This window comes from Bos javanicus, chromosome 28 (genome assembly GCF_032452875.1).
Source record: "Bos javanicus breed banteng chromosome 28, ARS-OSU_banteng_1.0, whole genome shotgun sequence".
Classification (NCBI taxonomy): Eukaryota; Metazoa; Chordata; class Mammalia; order Artiodactyla; family Bovidae; genus Bos; species Bos javanicus.
In genome coordinates, this window is record NC_083895.1 from 29,431,952 (window position 1) to 29,444,632 (window position 12,681).

Genomic DNA, 12,681 nt, shown 5'->3' on the forward strand with positions numbered 1-12,681 from the left:
ACAAGTTTTAGGTGTGTTCATTCTCTTTGCTCCTCATACTTTCCCAGTTGTCAAATATTTTTATTATTCATCCCTCAAGTGCTTTGCTCCATCAACTGTCCTTTTCTTTTTAATATCTTCAGTCTTCCCCCTCACCACTGACTCTTCTCCCTCAGCTTATAAATATACACAAGGCTCTCCTAGCCTAAAATAAATATCACCCCTGACTTTCACTTCAGCTACTTTCTCGTACCATCCCTTCACTTCCTTGCTCCTTGAAACAGTCACCTAAATTGTTTACCCTCCAGACTAACCATAACCCTGCCCACTGCTCCACAGAATGGCTTTTTGAAAGTAAAATAGTAAATCTACTTGGAAAGTCCAACAGCAGCTTCTCATTCCCTTTAGCCTCTGACCCTGTTGGCCGGTTCCTCCTTCCTACAGCTCTCCTAACTTGGCATCTGTAACACCACAGCTCTCTGCGGAATGCTGGACATCCAGCACACACGTCCCCGTGCCTGCTCCCTCACCCATGATAGACATCACTAGAAGAACTTGACTTTGAAGCCTCTTCAACTCAGTACTCCAGCTGCTAGGACCAGCTGATCAAAGTTGGATCTTGGATTGACATGTACTTGCCATCTTTCACATGTCTGGGAAACACACTCTGAGACTGAGATGTGTGGGCAGGAGTTTTCAGCACATTCTCCCAGAATCACCTGTTAGGCAATGAGGGCAGCAAGACAGGGCAGAGGGGGAAACTGCACTCCAGTGAAGTTGCCACTGAGGCCTCAGCCCACCCCCGTGTTGTAGGGATGGCCCTGCAGAATTGTCCTCAATTGAGGCAAGAGGAATGGCCCTTGCACCTCAGTATAACAGTGTCCCAGGGGAGGGGCAGAACTTTGGGCCAGGGGCTCCCTTTGACTGAGGGCAATTCCTGAACAGGGGCTATCCATCAGTATGGGCCTCCCTTGTGACTCAACTGGTAAAGAATCCGCCTGCAATGAAGGAGGCCTGGGTTGGGACGATCCCTTGGAAAACAGAAAGGTTACCCACTCCAGTGTTCTGGCCCAGGGGGTGCAAAGAGTTGGACACGACTGAGCGACTTTCACTTCATCCATCAGTATGGACTGAATACTTGTATCCTGCTCCAAAATTCAAACATTGAAGCTCAATCCCCATGCAGTGACTATATTTGGAGACGGGGCCCCTAAGGAAGTAATGAAGGTTCAATGAGGTCATAAGGGTGGGCCTCTGATCTCACAGGATTAGCATCCTTATCAGAAAATACACCAGAGATCTTGCTCTCCCCCTGCACCCCAACCCCCAACCCCAACTGCACACACTTAGGAAAGGCCATGTGAGCACATGCCAAGAAGGCAGTCATCTGCAAGCCAGAAAGAGAGTCTTCACCAGAAACCAAATCAGCAGAAACCTTGATCTTAGACTTCTGGCCTCCACGACTGTGAGAAAATAAATGTCTGTTGTTTAAGCCCCCTGCTCTGTGGTATTTCACTGTGGCAGCCCAAGCTGATGAGGACCAGTGTGCAGATGTAAGTCCTTAGCAGGCTGCACTCTAGGCAAAAGGGAAATGAGTTCTGTTAAAAACCAAAATTCAATTGAGTAGATTTTTAAGATTTAATTGGTTTTATTCAACAATTCATGAATTGTTGCAGCATCCAATCTGGGAGATAAGAAGGAGCTTGGAGGAGCTGTACAAAATGAAACACTTGTAATGGACAGAAGGGAGTAGGAACAAAGACGTTATACTAGGTCAAGTTTGACTAGGTCAAGACAAGCAGCTTGGCTTGGTCACTTTCCTTTAGGGGATGTCAGGAGTCTATCAGCCAGATGACCTGACCATTTAATGCTGACTGCTCACTAGGTGATTCCCGAATGACTGGTTAAAGATTCCATTTCTGGAAAATCCAATACTGTAATGAAGTCTCAGTTTGGAGCCACCAGGATTAACATAAGTGACTCCATTTGGGGCCTGCTGTCTTGTTTAACAGTCCCTTGGTCCTGACGGGAGATCTAGGGGTGCACAGCACCACTCTCACACTCCTGCTCTGAGCTGTCCTCCTTCTTCTCTGACATCTCTTCTCAGAACACAAGCCTTGTTCAGTTCAGTTCAGTCGCACAGTCGTGTCCGACTCTTTGCGACCCCATGAATCGCAGCACACCAGGCCTCCCTGTCCATCACCAACTCCCGGAGTTCACTCAGACTCACATCCATCGAGTCAGTGATGCCATTCAGCCATCTCATCCTCTGTCGTCCCCTTCTCCTCCTGCCCCCAATCCCTCCCAGCATCAGTCTTTTCCAATGAGTCAGCTCTTCGCATGAGGTGGCCAAAGTACTAGAGTTTCAGCTTCAGCATCATTCCCTCCAAAGAAATCCCAGGGCTCATCTCCTTCAGAATGCACTGGTTGCATCTCCTTGCAGTCCAAGGGACTCTCAAGAGTCTTCTCCAACACCACAGTTCAAAAGCATCAATTCTTCGGCGCTCAGCCTTCTTCACAGTCCAACTCTCACATCCATACATGACCACAGGAAAAATCATAGCCTTGACTAGACGAACCTTTGTTGGCAAAGTAATGTCTCTGCTTTTGAATATGCTATCTAGGCTGGTCATAACTTTCCTTCCAAGGAGTAAGCGTCTTTTAATTTCATGGCTGCAGTCACCATCTGCAGTGATTTTGGAGCCCCCAAAAATAAAGTCTGACACTGTTTCCACTGTTTCCCCATCCATTTCCCAAGAATACACAGAAGAACTGTACAAAAAAGATCTTCACGACCCAGATAATCACGATGGTGTGATCATTCACCTAGAGCCAGACATCCTGGAATGTGAAGTCAAATGGGCCTTACAAAGCATCACTACGAACAAAGCTAGTGGAGGTGATGGAATTCCAGTTGAGCTATTTCCAATCCTGAAAGATGATGCTGTGAAAGTGCTGCACTCAATATGCCAGCAAATTTGGAAAACTCAGCAGTGGCCACAGGACTGGAAAAGGTCAATTTTCATTCCAATCCCAAAGAAGGCAATGCCAAAGAATGCTCAAACTACCACACCATTGCACTCATCTCACACGCTAGTAAAGTAATGCTCAAAATTCTCCAAGCCAGGCTTCAGCAATATGTGAACCGTGAACTTCCTGATGTTCAAGCTGGTTTTAGAAAAGGCAGAGGAACCAGAGATCAAATTGCCAACATCCGCTGGATCATGGAAAAAGCAAGAGAGTTCCAGAAAAGCATCTATTTCTGCTTTATTGACTCTGCCAAAGCCTTTGACTGTTTGGATCACAATAAACTGTGGAAAATTCTTCAAGAGATGGGAATACCAGACCACCTGACCTGCCTCTTGAGAAATCTGTATGCAGGTCAGGAAGCAACAGTTAGAACTGCACATGGAACAACAGACTGGTTCCAAATAGGAAAAAGAGTTCGTCAAGGCTCCTGCTTATTTAACCTATATGCTGAGTACATCATGAGAAACGCTGGACTGGAAGAAACACAAGCTGGAATCAAGATTGCCGGGAGAAATATCAATAACCTCAGATATGCAGATGACACCACCCTTATGGCAGAAAGTGAAGAGGAACTCAAAAGCCTCTTGATGAAAGTGAAAGTGGAGAGTGAAAAAGTTGGCTTAAAGCTCAACATTCAGAAAACGAAGATCATGGCATCAAGACCATTCCCATGGAAAAGAAATGCAAAAAAGCAAAATGGCTGTCTGGGGAGGCCTTACAAATAGCTGTGAAAAGAAGAGAAGCGAAAAGCAAAGGAGAAAAGGAAAGATATAAGCATCTGAATACAGAGTTCCAAAGAATAGCAAGAAGAGATAAGAAAGCCTTCCTCAGCGATCAATGCAAAGAAATAGAGGAAAACAACAGAACGGGAAAGACTAGAGATCTCTTCAAGAAAATTAGAGATACCAAGGGAACATTTCATGCAAAGATGGGCTCGATAAAGGACACAAGCCTTGGCCCTAACCCAGTTCTGCAATCTGCTCCCTCGAAGTCCCAGCCTTGCCCCTCCCTCGCATGGTCCCAGCCACTCTGCCCCCCACCCCCACTGAGGGTTGCCTGAATAACCTGTGTGGTTTCACATCTTTGTGCCCAGTAATACCTACTTCCTCACCTTAAATTCCCTTTTCTACTTCTTTCCCTGGGGAACTTTTATTTAACCTTCAAAACTCAGTTAAAATGATACTCCTAGAGGAAAGCCTTTTCTATGCTGTAGGAGGTGGTCAAGGCTCCCTCCTGCCCCTTCTGCACTTGACTCACTTCTCAAGTAGCTGTCTTGTTATTTTCAGCAGTACTTTTACTGAGCATCTAGTATATACCAGAGGCTGTGGATGCTGAACTGAAAGACACAGGCTGAACGGAAAAGCCACACTTAGGGCCCGGTGTTATCTCACGCTCTCCAGGGAAGCCAGAGTGCCCACTGGGTGCACGGCTCTGTCAAGGTTCCTGGTGCCCAATTTCCATTTGGCACCTTGGGGCTCTGCCACCTTCTGGGCTGGAGATGAGCCTAGTTCCAGGCAGCCAGTCTGCTCTGGAGGCTGACCACCGCCAGGATGCGGCCTGGCCCCAGAGCTCTGCTCCCAGGTATAGTCTAGTGGACCATGCCTGGCTAAGCCAGTTGGGTGCTCTGTGGGGAGCTGGCCTGGGGGCTGCTAAGAGCTCGCATTGGTGAGTCAGCTGCGGGCATTGAGAGCCCATGAGAGACAGCTGAGTCACTGCAATAATGTCTGCCAGCCCAAGAGGCTGGAACCCTTTTGAGAATCTGCTGAAAGCTGGGAGCACTTTGCCAAAAAAATGCTCAGACACAACATTTTACACTAGTTTCAGGAGATTCTCAGACCTCCACTGTCCATCTGTGAATGTCAGAATGAGAACTATAGTAAACCCAAAGAGGAATGTGACAGAACAAGTCACAAGGCCAGTAGGGAACAGAGCTGGGACCAGACCATTGCAGTCCTCCTGGTTTAACACTTTAATCTCAGTCCCAAGCACCTGCCTTTCACCTCCTGGAAAGTGTTCCAGTTCCCTCCAGCCTCAGGCATCATTCTCTTTCTCTGACTTCTAGAATACACACAAGCCCTTGCTCCAGGTCAGTTTTGGAGGGTGAACAATAACAAAGATAAGATTAGACTGAAGAGTTAGTTCCTGAGCCTGAAAGGAAAGCATGAACTGTTCAATAATCACATTGAGTACATTAGCATATCTTTAACAAGCGAAGCTTCCTAATGAACTTGGATTTTAGAGGAGGCAGGAGAGAAGAACCAAAAAGGCAATCTGGCATTATCCAACAGCAACCACAACCACAACTGGCATTAACCGACAGGCTGTTACCCACCAGGCTCCCTCCTGATCGCTCTACATACATGGGCTCAAATCTTTAAATCAAGGATCATGCCCATTTTACAGACAGAGAAACTGAGTCTCAGGAGGCTGACTTACCTAGGATATCCCTGATCCTGGCAAAACCAAGATTCAACCCCAAGAGAGTCTGGGGCCGAGGCCAATGCCACACAGACTCCACTGAGAATGCCCAGGGACTTCCCTGCTGGTCCAGTGGCTAAGACTCCATGCTCCCAATGCAGGGTCCCCAGGTTGAATCTCTGGTCAGGGAACTAGATCCCGCAGACGACTGGCAGAGCCAAAGAAATATTTTTTAAAAAAGAAAGAGAATGCCCAGAATTGCCCTGGAGTGACAGAGCTGGGATACTCATCTTAATACTCAAGGCACAGGGGCCAGCAGCGCCTGATGCCATCAGACAACACCTTTCCCGTTTCAGGTTCCACGTGCCCAGAGCAGACTCTGTAACTTGTCTGGCCAGCCTGATCACAGTGGGGAGACTGCTGCCAATTGGTGTGTGAGCCTCATTAACTCTGGGCTCTGAAGACATTAAAGTTCTCACTGGGCCAGGTAGACTAAGATCCTTGGACCACAGTCATTTCATCACAGTTGTTACACCCTATGAAATCAGCTGAAGACAGCGGAGCCCACGGAAGGGATCACTGTAACCCTGGGAGGCATATGTCTGTTTCAAGTTCAGATCTGCCCACTCAGCCACGAGTTCAACTGATGTGCAGTCCTGGCCAGCACTGGGCACCTCATGGCGGAGATGTCTTCCTGTCCTCAGGAGGTGGCAGTCCCGGTGGGAATGCAGATGGATAAATGAACACCCACCCTGTCTGAGAGGAGACAATTTCTAAGCAACTCTTCTCCCCTCTCTCCATGGAGGATTAGGAAGGTATGCCCTTCATGATCCAGATCCTTTGCCCAGGAGACCCATGCAGCGCCTGACTCCTTCGTGGGCTCCTCTGGGGTACAGCGAGGTCAGTTCTGAGAAAGTTCACGCGTGTATCAGGACTCACAAAATGGGGACTGCCCTCGTCAAGTCACAAATCAACATGCTGAGGTCAGCCTTACTTAATTTACTGATGGGAAACCCCTGGCTAGGAAACTTGCCGTACACCATCACAGTCCTCCAAGCGGCAGCTTAGCCAGCTCACTGGACCCTAGAAAACAGAACCCATCAGCTTTAGCCAATCTTGTCCTGTTTCCAAACTGCCTCTTCTAATGCTGTGAAAATGTGCTCCTGCCTCAAATTCCTCAGCAAGAGTGCGCCCCTGCTTGTCGGGTATTGTGTCCCCCTAAGCTGTGGGCTGTTTCTCCCTTGAATAAAGGACCTCAAACATGACTAAATTGTTTTAGGTTTATCAATTGACAGCTTTCAACAGACCCCCTGATCTGAGCCCTTGAGTGGCCTCCAGTCCTTCCCTGGAGCTGGGAGCATCAGCCATGAAGAGGGCAGGCGTGCCCTTCAAAACCCTGGCACACAGAACTAGAGAATCAGTAAAAAGATAAGTGGTGGCCTGGGGTGGGGAAAGCGGGAGGGATGTGAGTAGGTAGAGTTGAAACTGTTCTGTGTGATCCTGAAATGGTGGGTACAGGACGTTATGCGATTGTCAAAACTATAACACAAAGAGGGAGCCGATATAAAGTATGGACTTTAGATGATGACAGTGCATCAAGGGACTTCCCTGGTGGGCCGGTGGCTGAGACTCTGCACACCCAGTGCCGTAGGCCCAGGTTCCATCACTGGTCAGGGAACTAGATCCCACATGCCGCAGCTAGAACATCCTGCGTGCCAAGGCTAAGACCCAGTGCAGCCGAAGAAATGAAATTCAAAAAACATAAAAACAGTGCACCAACTGGTTCACTAATTGTAACAAACATACAACACAAATGCAATACGGCTGTAATAGGGGAAACGGGAGGGAGAGAAGGGGCGTATGCAACCTCTATTGCTGCTGCTAAGTCTCTTCAGTCGTGTCCGACTCTGTGTGACCCCATAGACGGCAGCCCACCAGGCTCCCCCGTCCCTGGGGTTCTCCAGGCAAGAACACTGGAGTGGGTTGCCATTTCCTTCTCCAATGCATGCAAGTGAAAAGTGAAAGTGAAGTCGCTCAGTCGTGTCTGACCCTCAGCGACCCCATGGACTGCAGCCTACCAGGCTCCTCCATCCATGGGATTTTCCAGGCAAGAGTACTGCAGTGGGGTGCCATTGCCTTCTCCGGAAAACTCTATTAGTTGCTCAATTTTCCACAAACCTACAACTACTTAAAAAAAATAAAGTCTATTAACTAAAAGACACACACACACAGCAGACAAACAAAAACACCCTGTCACAGAAACCAGACCTAAGGCCTTCCCAGATTCTGACCGATTCTGCCTCTCCTGAGACATATTAAAGGGTCATGACCCTGAAGTCACACTGGGACCTCCAGTGGCTCCTATAGCACGAAAGCAATGCTGAACTATGTAATGATAGCAAGTGGAAAGTCAAAGCACAGAGAAGTTGTCTATTATGCTCCATCTGTGTTTAAAAAGGGACAGCACATATTTTATCATATTTGCATAGAATATCTCCAGAAGAATTTAGGGGAGGTGGAAGGGAACCTTTTTACGAAACTTCCTTTAGAATTAATTTAGAAATCATGTAAAGGCACTACCCATTTTCAAAAAAGATAAAGAAGGTTAAAACTATTAACTGATTAACTCTATCACCTGCTGTACCAACTGTGAAATCCTGGGCAAGTTACCAAGCCTCAGTGTCCCCATCCAGAAAATGGGGAGAACGCCGCACCACGGTCATAGGACTGCTGTAAGGACTGGATGAGATCAAGGTATTCAAAGAGCCCAGCACAGGCCTGCTGCTGCTGCTGCTGCTAAGTCGCTTCAGTCATGTCCGACTCTGTGATGACAATTTCTTAGCACTGCATAAGGGAACCCTAAGCAAGAAGATGGTATAGGCGTTGGGGGATGGGGGTTGCTTCTCTCTTATTTATTAAGAGCAAGAGAAGAAGGTCTCCTCAGGTGGACAAAGAAAGTAGGGAACTGCCCCAAAGCCTGTGCATCCCAGGGGGCAGTTGTTCTCCATTCCACACCCCTGCTATGGCTCTGTTTCTGCTCCACAATTCTGTACCATCCCAAGACTTAAGTCCCCCTAAGCCCGAGCACCCTACAGCCACATCACCGTGGGCATCTCACCCTGGGGGCCTGCAGGAACTGGAGGGGTGGTGACGTCAATGCTGGGGAAGGAGAGAGATCCCCTGGCCCCCCGCCAGCCCAGCTGCCTGTGAGCTTGCTTGCTGGCTGTGGGCAGGGGCCCTTGCTTCCTCTGGTCTGCCCACACCCTCAGGTGCTCCCGCAGATCCCCCCACACCCCAACCCCAGCACACCCAGCAGGTGCTCGGAGAATGTCTGACAACATTTGGATTCAGGAATGTAGGAGCCTGCCTTCTGCCTCCCCAAAGAGCTTCTCCTGGTCCAGGGGCTTGTCGCCCGCAGAAGGGGCCCTGAGGAGCCGGGAGACGTGGTTCCTGTTTCCCACTCGTTGTAAGACCTGCAGGACCTTGGGTGACACATATGCCTCCCCGGGTGTGCTGTCCCCATCACCAATGGGCCGGGAGAGACTGGGGCAGGCTGCCAGGCCCCATCCTGTTCTCAGGCCCCTGGTGACCCAGAAGCCCAGGGGTCTCGGGGGTGTGTGTGTTCTGACGTCACTGGGCATTTACACCTGCCCTCTCTGACCTTGGGAGGAATTAGGGGAATGTCTGCTGAAAGTTTGAGGACTGGCATTTAAAATAATAACCAGCTTCTCCCCTGATTATCAAAGCAGGTATGTTCACTGCCTATAATTAAGAAAGTTCTGGAAAGCACAAAGGAGGAGGTAAATGTCATTTCCCAATCATACCTCCTGAGGACTGTAAAAAGGGAGAGGAGCTTTGTTCACCTGGAGCAAGGCCTTACTTAGAGGGGCCCAGAAGGAGCTGTGACCAGCACCCACTCTCAGAGGCCCTCTCCACCCCCGCCTGGAATCACAGCCTTGAGGAAGTTCACTGCTAGTCACACCCTGCGGCCACCTGGTCACATGCTCTGGTAGGAAGCCCGGCCACAGGCTCACCCTTCCTGGACCTACTGGGTGGCTAAGAAGGCCTGAGGTCACGTGCAGAGCTGCAAATATGGGACCAAAGTCTCCAAACCAAATGTCAGCACTTTCAGACAACCTGTACTCCCTTCCTCCTTGGTTCCTCCCTTGGGCTCTGAGCGAAGCCTGCAGTGGAGCCCTGGCTGGGGCCCGTGGGCTCTCCTCTGCTCGGCGGAGACCCTGATCCTAAGGCACCAAGACCAGTTAAGACAGAATTTTCAGTCCCCCCAAGAGCCCCCAAGGTCAAGATCTTCTTTCTACAGAAAGAGAAACTGAGACCCAGAAACAGGGAATTCTTCCAAGACCACGCAAAGAAAAGCAAGAGCTGAGGCTAAGCCCAAGTCTCCAGACACCCTGGATGGCACTTCCTCTGCAGTTTTGGCCTTTTTGTCCTGGAAACACTGCTAAGAACACCAACCTGCAAGTTCACTTAATCTCTAAGGCATAAGGAAGCCTGCGTAAGGAAAGAAGAGGACGAATTATCAAACATGATTCTGGAAGTGACAGGGTTGAGGAGGACATGAGCTGCCCTTGCCCCTTGGCCAGGAGCAGCTGGTATTTATGGAAAAGGCTTTCTCTGCAGGAGGGCAGGGCCCACAGGCTTGTTGGGCGCTGGGGTGCCCCATGAGTCAGGGGATCTGATGCTGCTCCCTCAATTTCCCTTCCCCATTTAGGACTTCTGGGAGGCTTCAAAGGTGAGGTGTGGGTGGATCCCACAGCCCACAGTCAAAGCACCACTGAGGTTCTCATCCTGACTAGGACACTTTCGTGAGTGATCAGTCATCGGTCACGCCACCCACCTAGTGTCCTGAGCTTCGCAGTGGGTTAGAGCGTCAATCGACACAGGGGCTAAGGTTTCCCTGGGCACAGGAAGTGCACCCAATGGGAAATGAAACTGAAGCTCCTGTCCTGCCAAGCCTCAGTCCCAGGGGACAGTAGCACACGGCCCAGGACAGTGGACTGAAATCATTCAGAGCTGAAAGTGCCCCTTGAGAGCTCTAGACCCGTCTGGTGTATCCCTGTAATGTAGGCCCGGGACACCAGCAGCTCGACGAGGCCAAGGGCCTGGCTCCAGATCTCTCCCCAGGAGATCAGGAGAATTCAAATTCAAATGTCCAGCTCCAGCCAGTGGGAGCTCCGATACCTGCACCCCACCCCCAGCACAGCCTGGACACCGACCAGCACTGGGTTTTGCCAAGTGTTTCTTACTCTGGGTTGCTATGTGCCTTGGTGTGTGTGGCCTCCCAGACCTGCAGTCTTCATAGGCAGGCAGGTTCTGCACACAGGAGGGCTTTGGCATAGTCAATAAAGCAGAAATAGATGTTTAGGTACCCAGTAGGTCTTGGCAACCCACTCCAGTATTATTGCCTGGAGAATTCCATGGACAAGAGGAGCCTGGCAGACTCGGTCCATAGGGTCACAAAGAGTCAGACACGACTGAAGCGACTTAGCACCCAGCACAGGTCTAAATTCTCCCATTAGAACCTCCGTGCTGTGCCTTCAGAGGTCAGCCTGGCACACAGCAGGGCCTCGAGAAGGGAAACTGACGCCAGAGGTGCTACCGTGAAGGGGGAACAGGTGGAGCCAGGCTGGGCCAGGGATCCTGGGGCCTGCTGGTAAATCCTTCCTTTCTGCCTCTCCTCTGACCTATGAATTGGGCCATTCAGATCACAACCAGCGAGGTTACTCATTAGGGAAATGCCTCTGAGGGGTGAGCTTGGGCCGAGAAAGTTCAAGACGGTGCCAGGAGGAAGAGCCAAGCTGGGTTCCTTGGTGCTGGTCCTGGAAACCTTGGGCCTCTGGGACCCTAACCCCTGGACGCACAAAGTGGGGTGAGCCCTCCCAAAGCCCACCCCCTCACCAGCTCACCATTACCACTCCCTGAGAGTTAGGCAACGTCAGATTAACCTTTCCCGTGTGACAAAAGAGCCCCAGAGAAACGGCCTTGTCAAGGTCACACAGCTGCTTAGTGGCAGGGTTAGGCTTTGAGTCCCTTTGTTTATACAAAGCCCAGGATCAGTCACCCCTCCAGAGAAGTGTGTCAGGCTCCAGAACATGGCATGGGGGCAGCCAGATATCTACTGAATGAAAACACCTCTCACCACCTTTGCCCTAGTCCGGACCACATCCCACCCTCCCAGGGTGGTCTCAGAGGCCTCTGGGGGTCTCCTGTTTCCCCCCTTGACTGCCTGTTTTCCAGCATGCATGCCAGGAATGTGGGTGTGGCGAATCAGTGCAGAGACGACGAAAGTGAAAGCGTGAAAGTGTTAGTCACTAAGTCGAGTCCAACTCTGGTGACCCCGTGGACTGCAGCCCGCCAGGCTCCTCTGTCCATGGGATTCTTCAGGCAAGAATTCTGGGGTGGGCAGCCATTTCCTTCTCCAGGGGATCTTCCTGACCCAGGAATCAAAGCCGGGTCACCTGCATTGCAGGAGGATTCTTTACCATCCGAGCCACCAGGGAAGCCCTTGACAGAACCCTCCCTAAAAGCCATCCATGCCCACGGAGGCTCCTGGGATACACAAAGACATCAGCATGACCACCCATCTAGCTTTCCCATGTACCCATTCCTGGGTGTCCTTCTCTGACTCTAACCCCAGTTCTCTGGGGAGCAGCCCCATGACAACCTCCTGGCACCCAGGGAAGGGGCAGTTTGAGACAGAGAACCATGAGGCAGACCCAGGCCCCAGAGCACAGCGATGAGGGCAGGTCCCAACAAGGCTCTACTTCCTGCCGCCTCCCAGCAGTTAGAACTCTGAAGCAAAAAGGTTGCCATGGGGATGCATACTTACTTGAATTTAAAAACTGAAGGCAGATGTTTTCTGACACCAAGGCAAGTCTGCTTCGCTGACTGCGGTGACACAGCTTGATGTGACAGATAAGCTTCTCAAATCAAAGGAACTGAAGCTGCAGCCCCAAGTTTGGGTAAAAAAAACTAGTTTTAAAACGTTGACAGCATACAGCAAGCCACAAAAAGCATCATTTTGCAAGTTTAAATGTATGATTAAAAAGACTTCAAATGTGTTTTAAAGGGTGCTTGTGAAGAAAAACTGTGAAGACCACTGCCTTGTTCAAGCTGTCTTTTCCAATGCCCATCATTTTTACCTGCTCAGAGATGTCCCCTGTTCCTCCTCAAATGCACCCAGCTCCTTCCCACAAGGTGGGGGTTATGACCCTTCGTCCTTCCCTTCCCTAG